Raw genomic sequence first — 27,978 nt, 5'->3', positions numbered from 1 at the left:
TCTATATATATAATCATTACAGAGGTTCAACTGTACAAGACCTAGGTTCCGTGACTCCTTATTCTTCACATTTTTATTTGTTTATTACATTCGCACAATCATTATTTTCCCCCTTTTGGGATTTTCATTTTCCCACACATTTTCAGGCAAGTTAGGTTTTTTACTTATGGTTTGATTCAGTGATATTTTGTGGTAGTTGCTCCAGGAGGTTTTGATATTGAATGTACATTCATTTTGGGTCTTGGAGATTTAGAGATCATTTTTTTATGTTTTTTTCAGTCTTTTGCTTAACCGGACAGTTAAGTCTGTTGTTGATGTTTATTCGTTAGCGTGAATGCGGCGTTCGACTCATTCGGAAGTCAGTCTTACCAGGTTTGTCCTTTTTTTAGGTTTACAATTCTCCGTGAAGACGCACTCGGGTTCCACAACGCGAGCGTAGATATTTAGATTGTAAACGCAGGAGTTTGTAATCACTACCGACAAGGTTCCGTGAGGCTGATCTTGAATACGCGTTAGAAATCAAGGTAGAGGTAAGCGGATGCGTTGCGGACAGATTGGAGGCTTTCATCTTTTTCACGTTGGAAAGTGTTCATAGGCAGTTTCACAACTGTTCTTTTCGTTATCCTACAGCTTGCAATCAGTATTCTGAGATATCGAGTGGTCCATTGAACGCAGATAACAGAGTTTGGAACATGCACAAGGTGTGTTAATATTCACTTTAATGTTGATAGTCGCTTTTCATAATGGTTTGGTTTTACTAGTAAAGGGTATGTTTTCATTTTCAGTAGAAATGGAATGCTGAAGACGGAAGTGAGTATCACTTAGTTGTGGTAGTGATGTGGTGTATTTGATATTAAGGTTCTGAAGTTGGTACCAAGTAGGTTCTTGTGGTCTATTCACATGGTGGTAGGAGGTGTTTTTCTTTTTCTTTTCTTTTCACATTCATTTTTCTGGTGTATTTTTTTGTATTTACAAATATGAGTCATGTTTGGACATGTAACGACTGTTTCATGATATTGAATCCCATTTCTTTGATATTTATGCAAACAATTTACTTCTTTGAATAGCGAGTGCTGGATACATCATTTCTGCACATCTTTTAGTATGTTTCAGATTGAAGCCCCCGACGAAGGGCCAACAGCCCGAAATGCATTGGGCAATGTTCAAATTATTGTAGAAAAGTTCATCAATATGTTATTCATTCAGTATGAAAATGTGAATATCTGAACAATAAAAGAATTGTGTTTTAATTCAAAACAACAGTGAAAAACTGTGATCAAAAATTGTGAATTGAATTGTTGTTTTCAAATATTTTGTATATTGTGTATATATTGAATGCAATTGTATTAGCATTAGCTAAGTGCACAGTGGTCAGTTCGAATAGGCTTGAAGCAGGGTCTGCATAAATACTTGACACATTGTCTCTAAATTAAACCTCACTGCTTTTTGTGCCATGCTACCGAGGGTTAAGCACAGGTTAATTTAGTGACTTTGTTGTAGCTCACCGTGCAAGGGCTTGTGGCTGTTGTTTGACCAGGGCTTGCACCCCAGCCAACCAAACAACCCAATTTCTCACAGAAATGTTTAAGGCAATACCTTTTCTGCTATGTCCCTCTCTCTTTCTCTCAGTGTAGTTCCTTCTTTTCACTTGTCCTAGCACTATGATGCCGTTGAGAGTGACTCACACACAACAAATAAATAAACAAACAAACAAATAATAAATGAATGAAGGAGATTAGCGCCTACCCACAGTCATTCCATCACCATCTTACTATACGTTTTCATAAGTATTTAGTTTTGTAACTAGTAATACCTGGTCTTAGTATCTATTTATGTGTATGGTATTTTTATAGTGCAAACCTAGCCTAAAAGGCAGCAGAGTGTTGTACATGGTCAAAAGCAAGCATACAGTCAACGAGTGGTAGGAACAGTAGATGTAGCTGAATTGGTACTGCATTGTGATGTAGTGTTCTTTAAAGAAGTGTGTCTTCAACTCTTTCCTAAATTGAAGCAGCACTGAGGTGGTCCTTATGGTTATGGGGATATTGCTCCAGATCCTGGGTGCAGAGATTGAAAAAATCTGCTACATTCTTTTTTTTGTTTTTTTATGCTTCTTATCTCCAGTCCGATACTGTCCTCGCTACAGGTGTTCTAAGAATCAAAAGAAGCTACTGAGCTTGTCAGCAAGAAAGTGGGGTTGCTAGTCATGATGGCTTTGTAAATGATACAAATGATTTTGAACATGGTGCAGGCTGACAAAGAGAGCCAATGGAGCTTCATCAGGATGGGAGTGATGCTCCTAAGGCCAGTGTCAATTCTTGGGAGGCCATAGAGCAAGTTGTTGCCACAAGCCAGTTGTGAGAGTACAAGGGCTTGAACAGTGATGATTCTGAAGTAGCTTTCGGGAAGAAATAGTTTCATTTTCTTTAAGAGTTGGTATCAGGCCGTCTTTGTGTGTTTTATTGCGATATACTCCTTGAGGCAGTGGTTCTGGAACACTTTTCAGAACACGGGGTGATGCCCTCAATATTACTTTACTAAAGTCATAAGAATTGTGAAAAATCAAGTGTCATGCAAAGAAAGTGTAGCAAATGAGCCTTACTCATTCAAAAGCAGCGTGTTAAGGGAAAAAGCATGTAGTTTGTGCTGCATTTAGGAGCACACTTGCAAATGTATTACTAAAGTAATGTGTCGTAGTGCACTGTCATTCACAAACAGCACATTTTCCAATTAAATGCAGACTTACAGTTTTACTGATAAAACTGTGTAGCACACAAACGATAATGTGCAGAAAACTCAGCAAATATTTAGCATGTTCTTATTGATCCTAATAAAATCTTTGTTTCCAGAACGCCTCAGAATTTAAAATGTGCTTCATTTGTGCTTTCTTGACTGCCACTATATTTAGAAATATTTGTACAGTTCCCTTACTGGTAGTTAAATATTGCATGTTAGAAAAATTGCATTCTTTCCTTTCACACTACCTGTGCCCCATCAAGATTGTCACATAGTGTAGATTACAAAAACCTCTCACTTTGTACTTAGAGAAAGAAACCTCCATGATGGAATAATAAGCATTGACATTTAAACTCAATCTTAACAAATGTGACAAGATAAGAAAACAAAATTTAAAGGCATCTCAATCGCTCATTCAACTTGTGAACTCCAGTATGGTTTTTTTTAGGGTCCTGCAGCACCACCTGCACCCCTATGTCCAGCGCCTATGCCTTGAGGGGGACGTGTGAGTCTAAAATGAATCCAAGTGAATTGCCATTCGATGTATGTTGAACACAGTGACAGTGAAGGATCTAATGATGAAGAAACATTTTCAAATGTTTCTCCTTCACCTGGCTTCGTGCAATACACCGTATACCTCTCAATAACAGTAGTCACTTCTTTCCATGCAGAAGCCATCAGCTTTGTGCATTCACACATCCATCTACTTTCCATTGATGGTAAATTCGTGACTCCCTTTAAGCCATAACCAACCAAACAATAATTCATTCAGTAATGATAGTTGCCTGCGAGGGGTAAAGTACTTTCTTTAAAGCACCCCAGGATATGCTAGGGACACACTATAACTTATCTCTCAATTCATAGGCGGTTCGCTAGGTTTCTGCAAAGATGAAGGGGGTGGCAGGAGACAAGGAATATGAATCCATTTTTTTTTTTTAAACAGACTTAAAATGACGAGAAACAAACAAACATCTTTCGACCTCTCTGTAGGTGTTCTGCTTGTGTCTTTGAGACTGGGTTATTTTCCGCATCCGGTTTGTCACGTTTCCAATTCTGCGTGTTCCTATTTAAATTATGCAACTAGTTCGAACGATGTCGTGACTTTAAAAAATGTTTTAAAACACTGGCTGCAAGTTATTTACTGTTTACGGACTCTGTAGATGGTGTTCACAGGAAATAGAAACTCGTACACTTTTACCAAACTACGTTTTAGATCAGGGTAATAATACCGGGTGATTTCGTGTCGGGCCTATTTTGGCAGCGGAGCGAGACAAAATTGCTAATGATGGAACCTGTCGTGAAGGGGACAGACAGACACACAGGCACCTCTTACAATTTGTTGTGCCTCTCCCGCCTCCCTTACCAACCCGTCTAACTGCTGGGTCAGCTGATGTTGTGTCAACACAACAACTGCTTAAATACGTGCCCCTGGGAGGAAACTTCTGTGCAGGCGGCAAAAGGTGGAGCTGCAGGAGAGAAACTGCCAGTCAGTGTCTGAAGTAGGAACTGCTCTTTTGTCTGTTGCTACCGGGAGCGACACGACTGCTCAGGTACCTTCAGAGCCCATCAAAGAAAGGTTTCATTTACATTTGTGCTGAGTAACAGAAAATAAGAGACCACATTACTTGGTGCTTAACTTGAGACAGTGGTTGCAGGTGGGACCCACCGAACCTCGTTTTGGGGCTTAATTTTCATCCTCAGACTTAGATGTAGAGCAAGAGATAGAAATGCAGAAAAGGGAGAAAGGATTAAAAAGAGAAAGACAGGGAAATAGTGAGAAATGACAAACAACCTTCAAGACTGAGAAAAAGAGACAGTGGGGCATATGTATCAAGCCTTTTTCCCGTTCGCAAACGGACGGATTCTCAGAATCAGCCCATTTGCGAACGGGAAAAGGCCTTTTGAGATGCATCATCCCAAAACGACATCGCAAGTTAGAGAATCGCAAAATTTTTGATTCCCTATTTTGCGATAGCAAATTGCACACATGCACTTTTCAGGGGTGCAACAGGGTGTCCTTTTGGATCCCTTGCACCCTTAAAATTGCGTACGCAATTTGCAAGTACCTATTGGGTACTCGCAATTTGCACATACAATTTCCATTCATTCCTATGGGCCTCTTGGCCCATAGAAATGAATGGTAAGGGATTCCTTAATTGAGACTCGCAATTTGCGAGTCGCAATTTAGCAATATGAAGGAATTGCAAAACATTTGCGGTTGTTTGATTAAATCTCGTCTCAAATAGCGATTCCCTAAAAATTGCTATTTGGAAATCGCAAAACCTTTCATTGATACATATGCCCCAGTATGTATAGGGTGATGGAAGTAAGATCAAAAGGTTGAATAGAGACTAGGAAGTCTTGGTATTGGGCAGGGGCGGCTCCGCTGCAATGGAGGAGGATCGTTTCCCTACTGGCTCAGGGCTCGCACCTGAAAAGTAAAACTATATAATTTCATCATTTTGATTTTCAGTTGCAGGGTGAGCCAATGTGCAGTATGGAGGGACGGGGCGGGGACGGTGCCTCGGGAGAGGGGAGGAGGAATGATCTGTGAACTTCTAAGTGCACATGTGTGTTTAGCTGGCCGTCTCAGGAATGGGTCTAAACTGGGGTGGCATTGTGAGCAAAAGAACAATGGATTTAACCCAGATATCTTGACTGGGGATGAATGTATGATTTATTCAGCATTTCGTCCATCATTTGTTTGCGCAGCACTTTTCACCCTACGTGGGATGGGTATGCCCAGACGTGGGTCCCTTGCTCACTGTGCCACTGGATTCAAGCTAGCCTGGCTGAGGAAGGGTAATGCTCAAAACAAATTCTCTTGGGCCAGACACAGAAAAATATAACTCAAATTTCACTCATAAATCCACTTCAATATATGAGGAAGGGTGACATACCCCAAAACCGGTCCCAGAATGCTTGTTTCCGGTGCAGGGGGGACCTGGCTTGGCAGTTCAGTCTGGACTGTTGCCATGAGGCCCAGGGTCAAGACTGATTTGCATATGGCTGGGTCTAAACTGGGGTGGCATGGTGAGCGAAAGAACGATGGATTTAACCCAGATCTCTTGACTGGGGGTGATTGTATGAGTTATTCAGCATTCCGTCCATCATTTTTCTGCGTCGGCCATCTCAGGATGGCCAAACACACATGAGCAATTCGATTTCTCCAACCTGGCTGCATTGAACAGGCGGCTGGAGAAACCCCACAGACTCACTGACCTGAGCGGAGCGGAGCGGAGCGGAGCGTCTTTTTAGCCTGCTCAGGCCAATCCCTGCACTGCCCTCACAGTATGAGGGCAGCGTGGGGATTGCACAGGAAGTCTGTGACATAGTCCCAGTGTCTGCATGGACCAGGAAGACCAAGGACCAACGCCGGAGGTGGCCAGCAGCTGCAGGAAAGTGTTCCTTGTAAACAAAAAAATTAATATTATACTCCCCCCACACTTCACCTCCTGTGCTCCCCACGCCCCCTCCCCGCCTCACCACTTTTTCTTTGTGGCAGCCACCACTGGTATTGGGTAACCATGGCATTTGAGTGGTGTGTTCCTGAGTAAAACAATGGGCCCCTAGCACTTTATTTATTTACTTTGCTTTACGAAATGAAGCACCTGGGGAATACCTATGGGAATATTTACAAAAAAATGCCGGAGTGCGATGTTACGTCAAAATGTGGCAACGCCGTGGTCCGACACTTTCAAAACACAGAGATGCGCTGTATTTACAAATATAGGGTGCACCCCTTCATTTCCCCTAGCACTGGTGCTAAAAAAGCTGCCTGGTGCCAGCGCAGACACCCTTGCGCTATATTGCAATGGTGCCTGTGCTGCAGGGGTGAAGGTGTCCCTTCCTAAGCACATAAACAATCAATAATGCCGATTGGCTCTTTCTATGTGTGCTGCAGAATGAGCAAACAACTAGGAGAAATTTCTCCTCGTATCGCCATTATAAGACCAGATATTTCTGGCATTAGTTTTTGGCGCTGCCCCAGCCTTGTAAATCTTGGGTAGTGTCAAAAAAGCAATAGGTGTTGGGGTGGAATGCCCACAGCAACACCCATCGCATGCCCCTTTGCCATAGAGGACTTTGGCAGAAAGGGGCATATTTACAAGTGGCGTTGAGCCATGTTAAGTGGCTTAGCACCACCTTGTAAATATGGGCAATGGCACAAAGCCACTGGACGTAAAATAAAGTCACACTCTGGTGGCATTAGGGGCTTTTAAATATGCCCCAATATTCTAAACTTTCACAACAAGCCTATAAGCACCAGATTCATGAGTCATGGCCAGTTTCTTTTTAGGTTGAAGCCTACCAGATATCACAGCTGTCTGGTTATGAAACACTTATTGTGAATATATGTTAGCTGACAATATAGAGCAACTCCACCCAGTGCTTACCATTGGCTTTTTGTTTTGTCACTTATTTTCTTGTTTTCCGATCAGTGATTTTGTTTGTTTTAACCGATCCATCTAGTCTTTGTTTACAAACATACCACTAAGCATAGCCCTGTCACATCTCTCTTATTGGCTCCCTTTATATTTAAACAAGTATGAATTTTTTGTTTTTCATTAACTTTTTTTCTCTTTTTCTAAAAGGACTCCGTGAGAGTGCATGCATTTCCATCCTTCACTGTGTTCTCCCACTTCTCCCAGCACTATTTTTCCATAACTTTTTTAAATGTTGTGAACTTTAACTTTTATACAACTTCACCCTTTGAGCCACACTTTGCGCTTTAATTCCACATTAGTGCTCTCGTGTTCATTAGCTTCCATTCCCTCCACATGGCTATGTTTCCCTGTGCTTCCCTCCCCACATCCTCTATGTGACTTTCCCTACTGGAACCTCCGTGTGTGCATCCCTATGTTGCTTCAGCCCACCCTCTGTGTTGCTTCCCTGCCCTCATAGTGGGGCATATTTACAAGTTAATTGGCGAGGCATGTCGTTAAGCCAAGAAGGCTAATGACATGCTCGGTCACTTCAGAAACGCAGGGCTGCTCCATATGTACAAGAATGTGGTGCAGCCCTGCGTTTCACCCTGAGCTGGTGCTAAATTTAGCTGCCTAGCGCTAACGCAGGCACCCTTGCACCATAGTGCATGGGTGTCTGTGTTGCAGGGGAAGATTGTTTATGTACAGAAAGGTGTCCCTTCCTGCACGTAAACAATCTTTAAATGCCATTTTGTAGCTTCTGTGTGTGCTGCTTAATGCACCACACATAGGAGTTGCTAAACGTCATTTGAAAAAATGTATTGTTTATGTGCAGGAAGGGCCCTTTTGCTGTTCCATGTGTGCTGCACAATGCAACACACATGGAACAGCAAAAACGAGGAGAAAATACATATTTCTCTTTGTTTTGCCAGGGTAAGACCATGTTTTTGCTGGTCTTAATTTGGTGCTCCCTCATATTTATACTGCCCTTGTAAATATGTTGCAGGGCCAAAATCAATGGGTGTTATGGTGGTACGCCCACAGCAACACCCATTGCCCTCCCCTTTCACGCTAAGTGTAGTGTGAAAGAGAGCCTTATTTACACAGCAGAGTTAAGCCACATTTAGTGGCTTACCACTGACTTGTAAGGCAATGTCCCTGTCGCCGTCACAATGTCATGAAAAGTGATGTTGTAGTGGTGATAGGGGCTTCTAAATAAGCACCAGTGTTTCCCCATGTGCCGTGATTTCACCTTCTGTATTGCTTTCCCTATACCTGCATTCTTTCCCCATCAGAGTTCCTTTCACCCATCTGCACACATTAATTTTTTTTGTTTTTTACAGAACTGACTTGGATTGGTTAACAAAAAGAAAAACAAAAAGCTAGAGTTGTTTTGTAAGCACACACAAGATTGGTGCGTGTGCATACAAAAGGACACAGCCAGCTGGTACGTTTTTTCCCCTGTTTGTTAGTTGTGGTGCCAAGCTTCGAGATGTTATTCAGCATGTCTGAAACGATTGGTGAAGCCAGCAGAGACTAAAGGCAAAATCTATTGGCTTTGCCACTGATTGGTTTCTGCTGTGAGTTTTGTAGGTCAGGGGGTCCAAATAACTTCCCACTTAAAGTTCTATGCAGGATATTTTCCATTCTATGAGTTGCAGTGAGTCGATACTGTGGAGGTGCATTGCAGGACCAATTTATTTCTGTAGAATAAATGTCTGTGAAAGAGTCTCACAAGATAAACTTTACAGGCCGTACGCCAATGACCCGTGACCGCCAGGGTAAGGATGATAGGTCAGTGGCCATGTCACAGGTAGCTGCTTAGTATTTACTTTCCACGAGAAAGCAGAAAAAGTCAGAGATTCAAATCCCAGTAACGTAGTGCAGTATGTCAGTGTGCTCGCCACTGTTATTTGTGTGTAAACTGTAGATCGCTGATTCCAGTCCTGTGTAAGATTTATCAAAAGGTTAATGTACCTGCTGGAGACACGAGTGAGACAGTTCTGATTGTGGTGCAGGCTTTTTAAATCTTTTTTTTCTACTCAGTAAAGCTTTGTTGAGTTTCATTTAACACAAAAAAAACAAAGAATAAAGAAAGGAAAGAAAAACATGACCCTATTCAGCAACAATACAGTCGTACATTGGGCTATGAACCCTGTAGGTGAGTAAAAGGTAGATGTAAATCAATAGCGTATTCTGTACCTAAAGTACAGTAGGGATATCTAGATAGAAAGGTACACTTAGCCATAGAAATTATGATATAGGTGTTTATCGTTAAACGTTCACGTTGAGGTCAATCATATTTGCGTGGTTACCTCCGATCATATACCTCGGTCAGACGTAGAATCACACGTAAGTGTGAAGAGCGGAATGCATGAGGTACATCAGGATTCACCCAAGTAGGTAGGAAAGTAACACTCCCAGAGGTTTGCTCTTCTGCAACAATACATCGAAACTTTTCAAAAGCCATCATGGCTTGAGTGGAACCTGGAGTACATTATATTATCTGAACTCTTAGTAGAACAGAGCAAAGCCCACCATTTTTCAAAGGAAACCAAAGCTGTGGATTTGCATTCTCAGCGCATACCCTTAACTCCCAGAAATGTAGTATCAGATCAAGAAGGAGTATGTGAGTGGAAGGTAAGACGGAGGGAAGTAAATGTACAAATGTGCCCAGAGCCACTATTCGGAAGTCAATATCAGAGGACATCTCGAGAATGGTCTGAATGAGGCTCGGTAGTCTGCTCCAGAAGGATGGAGCCAACATACATGAGTAGAAAATACGTTCTATGACACCTTGAACATCATTGCATTTCCAGCAAAGCCCAGAATTGGCCAATCCAAGTTTGTGAAATGTTGCTGGTGTAAAATACGTGTTATGGATGGGCCAAAAGAACAATTATGCCACAGGCACAGTAAATTTTAAAATGATAATGCTAATTTGCCTGCCATATATCCATGAAGTACTGATGGTTCAATTTACCAAGGCAAATTCGGACCTGAAGTCTAAGTTTAGACATGAAGTCTAAGGGCCCAAGTCTCAAAGGTAAGCTTACACTTCAGGTCTAAACTTAGAATTCAGGTCTAAGTTTACCTTTGTAAATTGGGCCCTTAATGCGGAAAGAGGAAATATAAAGTTCTCATTTAGTCATCAAACATTTCTCTAGGGAGTTCTTGAATGGTTCTACAAATTTCTATACATTTGAAGCAGAGTGACCAATTCTTCTAAATTTGCCTATCAAAGTAGGGAGACAGGGGTGTGGGGATAAGATATTTTCCTAAGGGCCCTTTTGAGTTTAAGAAAATAGTAAAATTAAAAATCTCCCAATGAGTGTTTCACATACAACAAAGAAAAGGGTATTGAGGTCTCCCGTGTGCTCAAATCACCAACAGAGTGGATCTCATTCACTGCCCAGTGCTCCCATAAATAGATTTTTTTTAAACTTGAATGTGTCTATAAGCCAGAATGAAGCTATAGTAAATCCAAACATCTGATTGCATAGTCTTTTATGTCAGAGTTCCAGGGCATGGTTCGTATTAAACATTATGGTTTGCAAAAACCCCATACAAGGCAGAAACCCTGACACATATTAAGAGTATTGTTAGAAATGAGGTTTCTGCACCCTGTCCAAGCAGGAACCACAATCCTAGTCAGGGTAAGTCACAACACACTCTAAATTATCCTATGCTTCCTTGGCACAGAGCAGTCAGGCTTAACTTAAGAGGCAATGTGTAAAGTATGTGTGAAACACTTCAAACAGTAACACAGTGAAAACACCACAAGAAGACTCCACACCATGTTAGAAAAATAGATTATGATTTTATAAATAAACTAAATGAGTAGAAGTCGAGATAGGAATTTTTAAAGAATAAATGCAAAATAGCTTGATTTTAAGCGATAAGCTCTTAAATGGCCTTATGTAATTCGGATCCTACCCATGAGGCCGGCCATCTCCTGGATCTAATTTTCTCAAACATGAAAGGTCTGAATACCGAGTCTCAAATACCTTTACTCTTATCAGGTCACTTACAAGTTCCATGCGCTATCCGGATCCCAGCGAGTCCTCCAGTAGAGCTGAACAAAACAGCAACTAAATCCCTGAACTGGTCTAAACTAGATGTCCCGGCACTAAATTTGCAACTCCTGTGCTCTGAGCCTACTATAGTGGAAAATGTTGATCTGAATCAGGTACTTATAGGCAGCTGAATTGCTACTTTTCTGGATGTTATTCTACTGACCTCTGTGTTTCATTCAGCTACATCTCATCCACTGGCTCCCTGGTTTAATGAATCAATTTGGCAAGAAAAAAAAGTTCTAATGGCCTGGAAAGACTCTGGAGAAATTCCTATGATGAGGAGTCCAAAAAGAATGACAGAATAGTGATACAAAACTACCACGGACACTGTAGGACAGTCCGAGCATTATTCTATTCTGATAATATTATGAATTCTCATAACTGTCCTAAGATTCTTTTTTATGTGGTAAGAGAACTTTCTGACCCTTGCAAAGTGTCTCCCTCGCTCTCTCAGACTCAGTGTGAGGAGCTTGCTCTGTTTTTCATCAAAAAGCTGGCAGACATCCACCTTCATCTCTCCAAGGAACTTAAAGGCAACTTATTATCTAGGGACGCTGTTGCTGTTAGGCACTCTTTCAATTCTACACAACAAGAGCTGAACAGTGGTGCAAAGAGATCTGATGCTTTTCCTGTTTTGACATCTTGGCCGCCTCTGAACTTTGCTACTTTCTCAACTATTCTCCAGTCTATCAGATCATACTCTCCAGTGAACCCCCTACCACCTTCAAAGCGCCACCTGTTGGTTTCAGTGTTACTGAAGGTGATAATGTATCTCCTAAACACCTCTCTACAGGAGGGTAATTTTTAGAGGTGGACTAAGAATTCCACTCCGCTGGTAGAGTGCACTGAGTTTAGTTCCAATAAACTTGGTGATGCCGAAGGGATTTTTTTTCTCTCAAGCTGCTCACAAACGTTAAGTTGGCATGAGTTCGCAAGAAAAAATCATGCGCTAGACCTCCTCCTGGCGAAATTTCTCAACACAGGCGGTCATGGCTGGTCATGATCGCTCGCATTGAGAAATCTGCCACTTGTGTTGACGAAGCTGTAACTTGAGTAGAATGTCTACTCGAGCTGCAGAAAGCAGCAGTGCCCTCTACCGCAATGCATAGTGCCATTTGTGTTGATTTTACAGTGCAAAAGAAACAGGCAGGGCTACAAATTAGGTCAAGTCCTGTGACTTAACAGACTCCATCGCTGGTGGAACTCCGAGGAGCGTGGCTGAGTTTTTTCGGCACTTTGTGGAGTTCCTCGGAGTAAAACTCTGTGAAGTCTTGCAGGCCTAGTTATGTCCCAAAAAGCTGGTTCTTCCACTCCAAAAAATTATTTTGACCAGGCTAATAGGTCGAATTTTAGGCCAATCTCTCTGCTACCTAGTTTGTCCAAAATTCTGGCAAAACATGTAAATGAATTGCTCACATCTAATGTAGAGGCTCATAGGTTTTTTCATCCTTCACAGTCGGGTTTCAAGGCTGGACACAGTATTGAATCCGCACTCTTCGGAATCACTGAACATTTGAGACAACTCCTAGATGGGAGGAAAACAGCTGTGCTCTTTTTTTTTATCTTAGTGCGGCCTTTGAGACTGTGTCCCATTCCATCTTGCTCAAAAGATTGTCATTTTTGGGTCTCGAGGGACCAGCCTTGGCCTGGGTAACATCTTTCCTAAAAGACCGTATGTTTTTTTTTTCAGCCGACGCTAGATCTGAAATGCAAACCTTAACCACTGAAGTCCCTCACTACAGGGATCTGTACTTAGTCATCTGGATGATCCCCCAGTCAACCCAGAGGACTGTGATTCAAGCCCTAAACTTATCTAGATTGGACTATAGTAACATCTTGTATTTTGGAATAGATCAGGTGTCCATTCTGCGTTGACTAATGGTCCAGAATTTAGCAGCTAGACTGCTGTTCTGGCTCCCGAAGCACGCTTCAGTTTCACATCTTTTCCTTGAGCTTCATTGGTTTACAGTCACTAAACACATTCAATTTAAGGCTCTATGCTATATGTTTAAGGCCAAAGCTAGGATGGGTCCACTATATATTCAGAACCTAGTGATACCCTGTAGCCCTGCATGCACTTTGAGATCTTTAAACCTGGCTTTTTGAACTGTGGCTTGGTTTCACTTGGCGCAGAGCGGAGGTCGTTCTTTTTCAGTATTGGATCCAAAACTTGGGAACTCCCTTCCTGTATGCCTAACAAACTGCACTTCTCTTCTTGATTCTGCAAAGGTTTGAAGACTTGGCTGCATTAAGCTGGTAATCCTGTCTCTCGTTCTATGCCTAGCACTGGGAAACCTTTTTTTTAAATAAAACTATTAATGATAAAAATGATAATAATAATAATAATAATAATAATAATAGAGAAATCTAGTCGCGCAAGACCGCGCCAAAGTGAAAAGTTCAGGCTGCCTGAGATGGAGTATGGGCGGTATATAGGGGCTGGTGCTGTAGCAGGATAAGTTGAAGTCTTTGATGTCCCTGAGACTTAGAACAGGAGGCAAGCCAGAAAGCCCTTGTCAAGGGTTCAAGTGATGTAGGTCCAGTCTTTCTCACACAGGCAGGAAAACAGCAGGTAGCAGGGCAGCTCAGCAAGGCAAGAGCACAGTAAGGCAAGAGTCCAACAAAGCAGCAGTCCAGCAGAGTGGTAGTCTTTCTTGCAGCAAAGCAATTCTTCTTCCTGGCAGAGTAGTCACAGGTCTGGAATGTACTGAAGTGGTAGGGTCAAAAGTCCAGTTCTTATACCCAGTGGTGCCTTTGAAGCGAGGGAGGCTTGAAAGAAGGGCTTTGAAATGCACAGAGGCCCTCCCTTTCTGCCCAGGTTCCAGGCTCAATACGGGGGGCTAAGCAATCCTTTATGTGTGGACAGGACACATCCTATTCAGGTGCAAGTGTAATGCTAGGTCCTGTTCCTCCCTCCCATCCTGCCCAGGATGGCCCAGCAGGAGTTGGATGGCCCATGAAGTCACACCTAAGCTCCTTTGTGTGGGGCTGTCTAGAAGGAATGCAGAAAGCTCAGCTGTCACCCACCCAGATGTGTATTGGCACCAAATAGCTAAAGTAAGACAATGGTAACTTTCTTCTAAACGTGGCATTTTCAGAATTGCAATTTAAAATCCTAACTTCAGCATGTCTGGATTTTAAAGTGTGATTCCAGGGACACCAAACTTAAAAAGTCTATCTCTTCACAATTAGAAATTACACTTATAAAAAGTAATAATGCAATCCTAATGTTACCCTATAGGAGAGATAGACCATCAGTAGTGAAAAACGAATTTAAGAGTTTTTCACTACCGGGACAAGTAAACCTTAAACGTACATGTATTACCTTTTAATTACACAGCACCTTGCCATATGGCCTAACTAGGTCCTACATTAGGGGTGACTTATATGTAATAAAAGGAGAGTTTAAGGTTTGGCAAGGGGTTTTAAATGCCAAGTCAACGTGGCAGTGTAAACTATACACACAGGATCTGCATTGGCAGGCCTGAGACACGTTTTAAAGGGGCCTTAAGTGGGTGGCACAATTAGTGCTGCAGGCCCACTAGTAGCATTTAAGTTATAGGCCTTGGGCACATGCAGAGCACTTTACTAGGGATTTATAGTTAAATTAAATATACTAATTGGATATAACCCAATTGTACTTTGCTTTAGGGAGAGAGCACACGCACATTAGCACTTGTTAGTAATGGTAAGTATAGCGAGAAAGGGTGCCTAACTTAGAAGGCAGCGTTAAGCCACGTTAAGTAGCTCACCGCTGCCTTGTAAATAAGACAAAGCCCCTATTGCCACAGGAACGTCACTAAAAGTGACGTTCCTGTAGCGATAGGGGGCTTGTAAATGTGCCCCTAAGTGCCTAAAACTCCATTTTGTACAATGGATATGGATGCATGCAACTTTGATACCCTCCACAGTGTTAGTATGGGTTAATTTAGGGTGTGTTTGTGACTTATCCTGACTAGGATTGCGGTTCCTCCTTGCACAGTGTGCCTGCCTGCCATCCAGGATACCAATTTCTAACAGTTTGCCTCAACAAAAATCATCGATTTCCCTTTGTGTGCTATCTCGAATTTTTTGTCTTGTGACCATCTCTTTGGAGTAGTTGTTCTCAATATTGATTGTGGTGCCATTTCGCTGAACGCATTTGCATTAGGATCACCACGGCATAACAATATTTTAGAGGCCAAAAATCATCAACTTCAGAGTTTTCATAAGGCCGCAAGAGATGGTCTGCCTGAAGGCATTGTATGTGCTCTTTCAATATCAAATTGCTTTTCAAAAGTAATGTTCAACGTCTTGGGGATGCAGGCATCCAAATATTCAGCACTCAAGTTTGCATCACATTCCACCTCCTCAGGTTGGCCAAATATTCTCAGTCTCCCCCCACCATTCCAATCCTCCAACTCACTTCTCTGGTCTGCCTCATGATCTTTAGCATTATAGACGGGGCTTGGTTCTATCCTAGGCGCACCAACATCTTACAGTACACTGATTCTAGACTCAGCCTCATTGATCCTCCCAGCCAACCTCTTAAAGTCCTGTCTAAAGCCCTGAATTTCTCCCTGTATTTTATCTATATTTGGTCTTAGTGTCTTGTACCAGGTCTTGAAACACAACCAAATGCTGAAAAGTGAGATCTATGTTCGTCACTGAATCCATCTTAAGTTTCGCAGGCCATTCAGGTATCAGTGGCTTCACCTTTGATCATTTTAACCTGATTTGGCTTCTTTGGGCACACTCTGCTTTTTGTTATCCATGCATCTTCATTGGAAGCATGCGCAAAGAGAGGGTGGAGGGGAAAGATGCAGAGATTAGGCCTAGCGGCTAGCGCTGATAATGTTTAAACAAGGGACCCTGGCACAAATTCCAGCTTCTGCTCAATATCAAAGTCTGAGCAAATCACTTACAATTTTTTTTTAAACTTAATCGGTTATACTGAAAAAATCTCAAATGCCAAGTTTGCTCTGTAATAAAACTGAAAAAAGTATAAAACAAATCTTTGCCTTTGCAGCAAAAATTAACTCTCATCCTCCAGACATTTGCTTTACTCTGATTTAACTTTCCTTGAGGAAGAATATAAATAAACTCTTGGTCACAACTAACTCCGATAACTAAGATGGACTTCATTGGCTTCATTGTCATATGATTATCTGTTGAGAAATAATCTTTTGTGGGGCCCACAGAAGATCGAGAGAAACCAGTGAAGCTCTGCTATCCCTGATAACATCCTGCTTCTGAAGTGCTTGTTATGATTGTTGTATATTGATAGGCCCACCCCACAGGACCTTTGCACAGTGCACAAGTTAGATATGGAACCTGCTCTACATCACAGTCTCTCACTCCAAGTGGGCTGACATCCTTTTATATATACCCTTGGCTGTGCCTGGCTGCGGGTTGCCTGCAACATTAGTGTGCCAGTGTTGCGCCCACTCGATGGTACACTCCTACTCTACCCACTATGGTTCCTCACTGCCCAGGTTATCAGGTTACCCTTACCTCACCGTTCATTCCTACCCACATGGAGACAGACCTAGTGAAGAAAGTCTTTTAGTCTTTGACTTCGCATTGGATTTGACCAGAAATTATGTTGTCTACTCTACAGGTTCTCTCTCAACTTCACGTGAAGTGACCCTTTGGGTGGTGATCTGATTTCTTTCTCAGATGGTCCATACAGGATCTTTTTCCCTGGTGGTGGACAGGTGGTGGGTAATATGGGTGATGACCACAGAGGACTGCTATCTTCTGCCTGGCCTTCTCCTTGGGCGATGTCATCCAGGTTGGACCGACTCAAGCTCTTTTAGGACTGATGGAGCATGCTTCAACAAGGATATTTTGCAAGTCATCTTTTTGACACCCTTCTGAGTGGTGACCATTGTTCCTTTTGTGGACATCACCACCTACATCCCTTTCTCATCGGGTGTACAGAACTTCCATCGTAGGTACTGGTCTTCTAGTACTACTGGGTCTCCACAGCTCAGTACTCTGTGGGTTGCCTTTTACTGGTTATAGGCACTGTTGTTCTTCGCCCTCTTTTGTTGAATGATCTAGCCATTAAGGCTGGGAGGCCATCACAGGGGTGACGAGGGGTGGTGTCCTTTACAGCTCAGCCAAACATAAATGGTGAGCAGTGAATTTCACAGTGAGAGGCATTTCTTTTAGCTCAGTAAAAACTATGAAGTGCCCACTCCAGGTCCTTGTCCTTGTTCAGTACAGTCCAAAGTGTTTTTTTAAGTAGTTTTATTAAACTTTCCAAATCCCTGTTGGCTTGAAGCCACTGGGGTGAGAGTATGATTTGGTGATGATGGACCTTTAGTTGGTGCAGTTAAGTTCAGAAGTCATGTCCTTCAAAGAGTGGGCTATTCTCAGTCCTTAGTTCGGCTGCTAGCTGGAACATAACAAACATCTTTTCTAGTTTGGGCTTAATGCGTTCAAGTGTTGTGCTCTCCACGAGTTCCACAATGAAGATTCTGAAGTAGGTGTTAATTGCAACTAGTATGTTTCTCCCATCAGAAATGTTCCCAAAATCTGCACCCACATAGGCCAAGGGGCATTTACTGGGAGATTTGATGGTTTTTGGGACACACCATTCTAGTTCACCGTTTCATTGGCACACGTGGCAACCTTGTAGCAGGTCTTCCACTTGTTGGTTTGTTCTTGGAAATCACAAAGTTTTTCTTAGGTGAGATTTAGTTTTCCTGATGTCGTTGTGTCTCTGGTGACTAAGCACAATGACTGCCTCATGCATGGCTCGCGAGGAAACAATCCGCCAACCTCTCAAGAAAGGACCTTCATCCATGGCACTAGGGTCTGACCTGGTCTGCCACAGCTGTCTCAGGGTCTCTCTGCATTTTCTTTTTAGTTATGCAGTTAATTCAGAAAAGTCTTCCACTTTTTTAGAGTAAACAATTGGATTATTTGTTGAAGCGGTGAGACCCTACTTCAAGAAATAATCACAATTATTGTCAGGGTGAACCTGTTGTGTAATCTATGATGATTCTGGCATTGCTCTATAAAGTTTGTTTTTATACCCAGGGGAAACACAAGTGAACTTAGTTCAATACACCAACACTTGACTGTGAAAGACAGGTTACTGTAATCTTGTTGGAAACCCACCCAATACATAGATGAAGTAGTATCAAGTGCTTTTCGGTTACTAACAGACACTAAATAGGGATCCAGGGATGCTGTGATAATTGCAAACAAACCTATTTAATTCTTTACAATATCACATAGAATGAATTTATTGCAATAAGCTTAACCTGTTTCTTAGTACATCTGAAACAACTGCAAACAATAGTGTTGAAAAATCACGAATAAACATTGAGAACAACACGAATAACACGAACATTTCCACCATAGATAAAATTACATTAAAAAACCTAACACCGTAAAAGCTACTTTTACGTGCTACACCAGGTGAGCATTGGATAGCATTACTAGAATCTAGAGTTTCTTAAGGAGATTCAACACACTGCATACCTGTTTTAAGCAAAAGTTGTGATTATCAGAAGTCTTTGGAGGCAGTGTTCCCTGTGAACGAAAAACTCATGTTGTGGTAGCGTCTCTCATCCAGGACTTGGCTCAGTATCAGCATCAAGTATGCTGCAGGCATCTCGGTGCTATGGCAGCCAAGATCGCCTCCAAGAGTATCGTGCTTGATAAACAATGGTGATGGACCTCTGGCAAGTGGTCAAGTGGCAGCACTTTTATACTGTATCTTATCTAAGATGGGAATTTCTGACATACGTTCAGGAATTTCTGACATAATTGATATGCATCAGGGTGCATGTTTTAGACTCATTCTTATAAACAAATAAGGTAAAAATACATAAATTCAGACTACACTGTTTTGGTTATTTTCTTTCTTGATTGATCTTGAGCTGAAGATAATAACACAGTTGTCCCAGACTAGAGTTACATCTGGTGTTTGATCTATGTCATTTTTGGAGTGACTTGACACTTTCATAAGTTCTTGGAATGATAGGTGCAGACAACATCTGTGTCAAAGGGAGACATGAAAATGATTCTGCAGAAATAGAGAAAATGGAATCTTGTTCTGTTCAAAATGAACTCTCAGCCTGCTCAAGACAGAGTCTGGCCTTCTGGACTTTACATCACACCACAATTGTCAATGAATACATAGGTGCAAGTCGTTTTGCAACACTCAAACAGTAATAAAATAAAAACGTGTCATAAACTGGAATATTGCAGGGGTGCAAAACAAACTAGAGAATAAGGATTGGTGTGGCTTTGTTGGGCATATTTAAAGGCTTTGCATCGCCGTTGACCATGCAATGGGACGGATAGTGATACAAAACCTAGAATGAGATTTACCAAGCCACCTTGTGTGCCCTGTATGGCTTGATAAACCTGGAGTTAAGCAAGGCAGCCTTGCATTGCTCTGCCACAGGGAGGCGACCCATGGGTGCAGCGTTGGTTTTCCAATGCTTCCACCAATGGATTTTTCCGCATTTACAGATTTACCATGAGTGGTAGAAAAGCGTCAAAATGCTATGCCTTCCCCGGGGAAGAGTAACGAGGAAAAATGTGTTTATTTCTCCTCATTTTCTTCCTCTTTCTGTGTGCTGAATTCTGCAGTACTTACAAAGAGGAAAAAGCCTCATTGGATTGTTTTTGTGCAGGAAGCTGTCACTTCTTGCGCAAAAACAATATCACCTGCAACGCAATGCGTTGGTGATAGGCAGCACATAGTGCAACAGTGCAAGGAGAGGACAATAATGCACAATATAATGTTAAATGGGGAGCATTCCTGCTCTTTCCCTTTCATGCAATGCAACGCAGCAAGGTGTCTTCCTGCACTGCATTCCATGACACTTCCAAAAATCTTCCCCTTGGTGTCTACAAGAAACATGGAAGATGTCATCCTTTTATGTGGATGATTTCAGTTGTATTTTTACCCCCGCTATGCAATCTAATTTAATAAGGAAAGGGCAAAAGGAGGTTTGCCAATTCTAAATGTTGATAATATAAAGGGCAGTGTATCTTTTAAAAGCTTGAAATCTCCTAGCTGCTAGATTGTGTGTTATAAGTGAAAACATTTGATAATTCATTTTAATAATATTTTTATTAATAATCCTGTGGACCTAATCTCACTCCAGACAAGGAAATTGTGGTATTTTTGAACTCATGTTTGGGTGATTTATATATAGTTTGGTCAGGTTATTTTGACATACAATGCTGTGCTTTAATTGCTATAGGGATCTGTGGCATGATGATTGTGGCGGAGGAGAATAATACACATTTTATGCATTTAAGATATGGGGAGGCCCTGGATAATCTTTTAAAAAGGTATACCTTTGTGCTTGTTTCAGATTACTCCAGTTCATTTGTGAAGACCCAACCCTCTCTCCTAGGCATTTAGTGTAATGGTTTTAAAGAGACTAAACACTAGAATAAATAACGTGAACACCAACGGGGTTAAATCAAAATCAAATTCTATATTGTTTGTATCTGGATTGTACTGCCCATTGTTATTATCTCACCTGGTCCAAACCACGGAGGTGGCACTGGAGCCAATGCTGGACTTCCTATCCCACCCAAGAACAATACAAGTCAAGGAACTGAAACCTTAGATCTCACACTGTCCTCCTGGCAGGAAGGGGTGGGGGTTGGGATAACATAAGAAAAGAGAGATGTACAGTACTGGATCTGCTCAGCGGGTGTGCAACACTGCATTTGTCACTTCTGAGACCTTCTACGTTTGCGAGGAAGATGTGCACTGGACCAGAACCTCTGGCTGTGCGATGGTGCAATGAAATCGAAATAACAAGAGGAGGCGGTTACCATCAGTACACTAACAAGTTTCCACATACAATAAACATGCATCGACTTTAGTGTCTCAAACTTACAAGCTTCATCATCAACTCGGCACAGTAGCAGAATAATTAAAATCATGGATTGGAGTGTGGCAATCCTAGGAATAAACTTGAAATACAGATTGGAGTTACAAGGATACAGTTGGAGCAAAGGTTGAAGTGACTTGCACTCTTAAATATATATTCGGAGCAAAGGTTGGAGTTATTTACACTCCTAAGGATACACTTGCAGTGAAGGTTGAAGTGACTTGTACTCCTAGTGAAACACTTGAAACATAGTGTGGGGGAAAAGGTTGATGAATATATCAAAGACTCTGAAGTGCTTTCTCTTGGCACTACAGTTCATCAGAGAAACACAGAAATAAAGCCTTTAACCGTTGAGCCGTGACAGTTCTAGCATCAAGGTTGCAGGGAGGGTCTGGAGTATGACCACACAAAAAGCGCTGGAGTAATTCACAGAGATGACAGGGAGGAAAAGTCTATATTCATTGAAGACAGGGATACTCAGCCCTGTTTACAACTGCAGGAGGTTTAGTGCACACTAACCTGATATCAAGTACTTAGCTCAGTTCTTCCACTTGACTGAAGTTCAAAGAAAATGTTGAGGCTTTGACTCAGGGAGTCGCTGGGGATCAAGAATAGCTGCGCAGGAAGGAGTGATGAGGAAGAAGTCAAGGGAGTGGGTGCCAAGGGAGCCATTGGTTTGGATGGACTTTAAGGAGACTGCAGCAATTCTTGGTTCCAGCAGGATTCTTCAGGATGAGTGGGGAGGGTGAAGCTTGTTCTGAAGGGAGTGATGATTCGGGTCATGGTGGAGTTTATATGTCCTCTCAAAAGCTCAAAGGATGTAGCTAGATCACCTGAGTCACGTGGGGCACATGGCCATCTGGATGGTTTTTGAAGCTTGGGGCGAACACGTGTTAGGACACTCTCTTTGACCTTACAGAATGAGCAGGTGAAACTTGCTGATCAGAACAAAAAAAAAAGAGGTAATTAACGTATTGTTTTTGCTCTCACATGCATTATGGGAAGTAACACCAAGGCCCCAGTAATGGTGAAAGGAAGGCTTGCCACTGGCTCACGTGATTCTGGGGGAAGCTTGCAGGCATTTAATGGAAAACCAGAGGCCCTAGGAACACCGAGAGCAGTTAATCCATTGGTTCACAGGATTTAGGGAATGCTTTTAGGGGTTCAATTGAAATGGGAATTATGGGTGTTGGAGAAGCATCGGCCATGAGGGTGTTGGGAAAGCAACAGTCATGAGAGTGCTGGGGGACAGCAGTATTGGGGAAACATCGGTCATGACATCATGGTGTGCCATAAAGCACCATAGAGGTAAAGCAACATTTGCCTTGTACGCTTGTATCTTTTTTTGGAGAGATGTGTACTCAGAATAAAGATTATTATGAAGATGAGGTTCCCAGTATGGTGATGAAGCAGCAGGAATAGTTTGCCATCTCTAAGAAGCTCCTTGCTTCTGTTGTCAACCTGGAAACTGGCACATTTCTAATATCTTTGGGCTTCTTTGGATAATTTCAAATGCCATCTACGGAGAATATGTATCTATAGAAATTCCAATGGGGTTTCAAAAACCTCACATTTGTCTCTCTATAAAGTGAGGCCCTGTTCTGAAATTTGTTGCAATGCAGCTTTCATGTGTGGATGGTGTTTGGCTGCGGTTAGATGATAATGTCATCACTGATGTTTAAGACTCCATCAAGGCCTAATAAGGTTTCTGGCACTGCAGAGCATATACTAAAGTTAGGTTGTTAATATTTCATCAACCCCACAGGAGTCAGGAAGGTGGTTATGTCTCTGCAGGTGATAGTGTCCATCATTTAAATCAACCTAAGTAAACCACTGAGCCTCTGTGAGGTAGGGATGATGTTGTCCTTCATTGAGGTAATGTGTCTTTCATGTTTGATGACCGACTGGGAAGCTTCAAGTCTATACAGAGCAGTGCCAAACTGTTACGGTTTGGCCATGATTACTATTGGGGACACCCAGAGCATTGGGCTATATACCTTTTCTATGCCAGGTGCCGCTAGCTGCTTCAACTCGAACTTGGCTAGGGACCGCAGGTGGAACGGCAGTCGTCTGTGATGCAAAGCAACAGGCTTTACTGTCTTGTCAACTTGCAATTTCATTTGATAGTTTTTTATTCAACCCAGGGTGGTGAATAGGTGTTCAAAGTCTTTAATAATCTACTCAATCTGATAGTTGGAGATTTGACAAGCAAAGGAAATTTCCTCACCTGTATGGTACCTTCAGTGCTCTTAGTGACATAGAACTTTGCCTTAGCTTCTAGCGGCCAGCAAGTAAGATTTGGACACCTGCTTTGTATTATAAACTGAGGGTCAAGCAGTCTGACACCCTTTTATATATGCCCTTGGCTGTGCTAGTTGCATGCGCTGTTAGCCAGCGGGATCTTACACTACAACGACTGCAGAGAATTTCTCCCATAGTAAAATATGCAATCTGAACATATTGCGAGAAATCTGAGCAAGAGAGAGGCACAGTAAGCTTGTATAGAGCTCAATACCAGCTCCGCAGCCTCAACATGTGCTTAAGATAGCAACTACTCTCAATCTAATAAGATTGTCACCATCAGACCACAATGAATTTAGCACTTGCTCCACTCACAACCAACCTAGCAAGCACTGTCATCCATTCCTTACCTATTTGGCATGCGTGAAACTTGCTGTACTAAACACCAAGTTGCAACAGAATGACCATGAAGCACACCCACCAATAGCTCTTTTTTGCTTTGCCTCAGGTAAAAATGTTGCCACCAGAGCATTGTGATGTCTCCTTTGGCCACATTGACCTCTCCATAGCACTGCTATTTCGATGCACTTTCCCAGTAGCGCATGGCGTTCCCTCGGATGCATGATCCAAGCTGTTGGATCCCAGCCACCACTAAATTATTTGCAAACAAACAAGCATCTGGGACTCTGCAGCTAGTGCTCTTCATACCCAATAAGAACGAAACTCCAGGGCCATAACCATGGAGCATGGGGGCAGAGGTGCCAGGCCAGCCTATATTTTTGTCTGGACCCCTAAACGTTTGAATCTTCTGCTGTGAAATTAAAGAGGTCCTGCAATCTCCCTAGTACTTTCAGCAGGCAGGCCTATACACAATAAGGCATGTGCTGTGCATGTGTGCATGGTATGCATGGGTCAAGAGTTCTGGTGGGGAGGGAAGAATGATAGGGCATACATTTCCAAGCTCTTTCAGCTAGGAAATGGAAAATGAAAGGAAAGCTGAATTTGGAGGCTGTGTATGCATGTCCATGCTCTGCTATCTTTGGAGTTGAATTATCAGACAAGATTCTGCTTCCTTTGATCACCCTGAAGCATGGAGCCTGTATAGTCATTGTTGTTGTGCAGGGCAACAATTTCCACTCCTGCTTTGGGGGTAGCAGTGTCATCACGCAGGGTGGTCATGCTGGTGTGAAGCTTCCAGTGCTTAATGTTTAACAGCATGAGTGCTGCTTCCTACAGCTTTGCTCAGAAGCCCCTGACCAATCAATTAAAAGTTGGCCCACTTAATATCAAGGTTGGAAGTCAACAGGAGCATAGCTTAGGCAGTGAGATTTGGTGGGTATGAATCATTGATTTTCCAGCTAAAAAATCAGTGGCCACAGGGTAAATGAGTGAGGTGACGAAGGTTGGAGATGGGCTGTTCCCATGAGAAACTGGGTTATCACTGATTTGCATTACATGGGCCTCTGGGGCTGATGTAGAGTTTGAAGGACAAGTACTCTTTTGAAACTGTGACAGAGTACAATTCAAGGTCTGCCTGCCCAATATTGAGTCAGGTAGATAGCAGGTTTTAAGCCAACAGAGTACAATGTACTCTGTCAGTGTAAAACTTACTTAGATGGCCTGAAGGAATAGATGCCATCAAAGCCGTTTGACCCTCTGCTCTATTTAGAGTTAACGGTCAGATGGCTATTTTTTTACCTGACCGTCCGGTCAAATATAACCTGGGGGTGAGGGCCAGTAAAAAAAGAAAACAAGACCTCCAATCCCACACCGTGGGAGTATATTTTTGAAAAAAAATAATTGGAAAAGCTTGAGGGTCAGCCATTTGTTGGAGGTGGCAAAATTGCAGCAAAATTGTCCACTCCTCTGTCTACTTTCGCTCCATCGGCTAAATCCTAACTAAGGTCTCAGTCTATTTTGGTGGAGGAAAGGCCTCTTTTGACATAATTACCCCCCACTTATTGCTTGATGCCTGATGTGATTTTGAACAGTAAGTACACTGAGTCCCTGTAAACCAGATACTCAGTGCTAGATTTCTTTCCCAAAATTGTATCATGATTGGCACACCTTCAGCCACCCCTGTAAGACCTCTAGTACCTAGGGCATGGATACTGAAGTGATCCCACTTTGGCTGTAGCGCAAATTGTGCCACTCCAAAGACCCCTCACCAAGAGAATTTGGTATACAGAAACAGTCTTTTGCAAGACAAGGGGCGTATATTATCACCTGGGATATAGTGGGTTAATCCGCACAAGGTTCTCTAAATGAACATCTGTTGAAGGAGCTACAACAACAAACAGCCTCACCCGCCGCTAAATACCTCAATAGTAGCCTGCATAATATGGGGCTAAACCAGCTCTGGCCCACTTCCACAAATTCCATCACATTTAAAAAATTGGTCTCGAAGATGGTCAAATATCTTTTGTGGATTGAGGACAAGGCATCTCACTCGAAAAAGGGCACATGGATAGATGACTCTGAACACCTACACGGCACCAGCTGCTCTAAATTACTTTGATTTGGGCTACGCTAAAGCCACTAAAATCAAGTTATTGAAGCACAGACTTGGTCTGCGACCTTGTATACAGCATCTTCTGCACTGGCTAAATTAAAACGTGGGCTCTACCTGCCGCTTATGCAGTTCAGCGCCAGAAGATCTGCTGTATCTATTATATACATGTAAAGATCTTTCAGAAGAACAAAAAACAACTGTTAAAATGCCATTTTAATCAGCAAGGGGTACGTACCAGAAGACAAGCAGTGTTGGCATGTTTTGCACCTAACGACCCACAACTGTTGTCTAGTGAAATTCTTGAGGTTAGATGAAAAGAAAATGCCAACACAACAGTTATAAGCCATTTTAGTCACCAGGAACAAGTGCAATATTAGTACGGAGACCGGATGTAAAGCTCCCATTTTATTGCGCTTACCAATGTTCAATGCACTTTCTTTTTGCGCATTTTTCTGAAGCCTGGTATTAGGAGTGAAGGGAAGCAATTGACTGGAACTAAATACCATCGATCCCTAACAACTGGGAAAAAGTGCAATGTCAGTAAAGAGGTTCGATGGGAAGCTTCCAAGTATCCACACCAGTCATGGCACGAATACACTTTACCAATGTCTTAAGCACTTTTTAATTGTAGATTTGTTTTAACTTGACGTTATTTGTATTGCAATGGTTTTGATTAACTATGCAAATGAACTAAACTAAACTAAAACACCAAGACAATGCAAACTGCCATTGCTGGCTGCATGTCTTGGTGCAGAGAAAACCGAAGAGTTGACATAGCACACAGCCTGTGTCCCATGCCCTCATACACTGCATGAGGTATAGGTAAGTGACCCCTACTGCAGGCCTTAAAGCCCTAAGGCAGGGTCCACTATACCCCATGTGTGGACATATTTGCATGAGAAGATATGACACTACAATATCCGAACCATTCTTGGGTATTGTAAGTGTACAGAGAAACCATACAGAGTGCATGGACTGGATATTGGTTAGTACGAGTTTCCTAGCTCCATGATGGCTTCACTGTACCCTTGGATTTCTGGTACCAAATATCTTAATAAATCCTCACTGATGTCAGTTTTGGCTTTAATAATAAATGCACACAGGAGATGTTACAGAGGGTCCCCTGAAAACTGACTGAGCACTGGTGTGGTCACAGCCAGCCTGACTAGTCACAGCCAGCCTGCCACAACCAGACAGGTTTTTGACCTCCTGGCAGGAGAGTTTGCGCTCTCAGAGGCCAGAAACAAAGCCTGCACTGGACAGAGATGCTTCACACTTCCTCCATGCTGGATTGGTCTTCCAGAGCAGGACGCTTCAAAGGAGATGCCACCTTTGAAGTACAGCCCAGGCTTCCCCAGATAGTGGGGGATGCCAATCCCTGTCCTGCTCCACGTTTGGTGGGAGGTCAGGGGGAAAATTAGTTAGATGAGGATGAGAGTCCACATTTAGCCAGCACCACCCCTTAAGTTTGGCAGGTAATGTGAACCCCTCTCCCAGAAAATCCATCAGGAGATGTTGGGGAAAGAACCTATCCGGGCTAGGGTAGTGCCCCTTTCCACAGGAGTTGGTCACTTACAGGGTGTAGACACCATAAAGGTAGTCACCTCATTGGCTACGGCCTATCACTCCCTTTAACACCCCTAAGAAGAAACGGACACTGAAAAACCGCAAAGAGCAAGGAGAGGAGGATGTGTGACTGACCTGGAGCCAAACATGCCAGCCTGCCTGCTGACTCTGATCCCTGCACCCAAGATTTGTTGTCCTGCAGATGTACTCCAAGAATCTGGGAGGCCTGCTTGCCTTTAACGAGGAACTCCCTTGGATTAGTGGAACCAGTCCCCTGCACACTGCAAGCCAAAACAAAATCCGCAGCAACAACTGAATTGTTTACCACTGAGATCGTTGAGGTGGTGGTCTCCCAGCAAAGTGGCTAGAGTCCGCAAGAGTGGTAGCTGGCTCTCACCAAAGTTCCAAGCCTCTACTGCACTCCTGATGACCCCCTGCTCCTGAGGTCTATCGAACCAGCCTTTGCCGCAGCCAAAGATTGCTGCTAGCCAGCCCAGCCGCCGACCACTTCAGTATTCACTACTGAAAGAAGGCACTCCACAGCACCTATGACCAACGTC

The 27,978-nt window shown here is 42.7% G+C and overlaps 1 protein-coding gene across 3 annotated transcripts in view; it reads left to right on the top strand.

Moving 5' to 3' along the window:
• Nucleotides 1–27,978, top strand: part of LOC146833840 (vitrin-like) — a 197,398-nt gene that overhangs the window by 37,394 nt on the left and 132,026 nt on the right. The window contains exon 1 of one of the 3 annotated variants that reach the window (XM_085601739.1): nucleotides 4,180–4,286. The exons of 1 other annotated variant lie outside the window; for it this stretch is intronic. The gene's annotated coding sequence lies outside the window, so the exon portion shown is untranslated. Of the gene's footprint in view, nucleotides 1–4,179; nucleotides 4,287–27,978 lie in introns of those variants that run through there. One more of the 3 variants, XM_085601740.1, reaches the window with a different exon arrangement.

The sequence above is a fragment of the Triturus cristatus genome, chromosome 4_2 (genome assembly GCF_964204655.1).
Source record: "Triturus cristatus chromosome 4_2, aTriCri1.1, whole genome shotgun sequence".
Lineage (NCBI taxonomy): Eukaryota > Metazoa > Chordata > Amphibia > Caudata > Salamandridae > Triturus > Triturus cristatus.
This window is presented reverse-complemented; position numbering and strand designations above follow the sequence as displayed.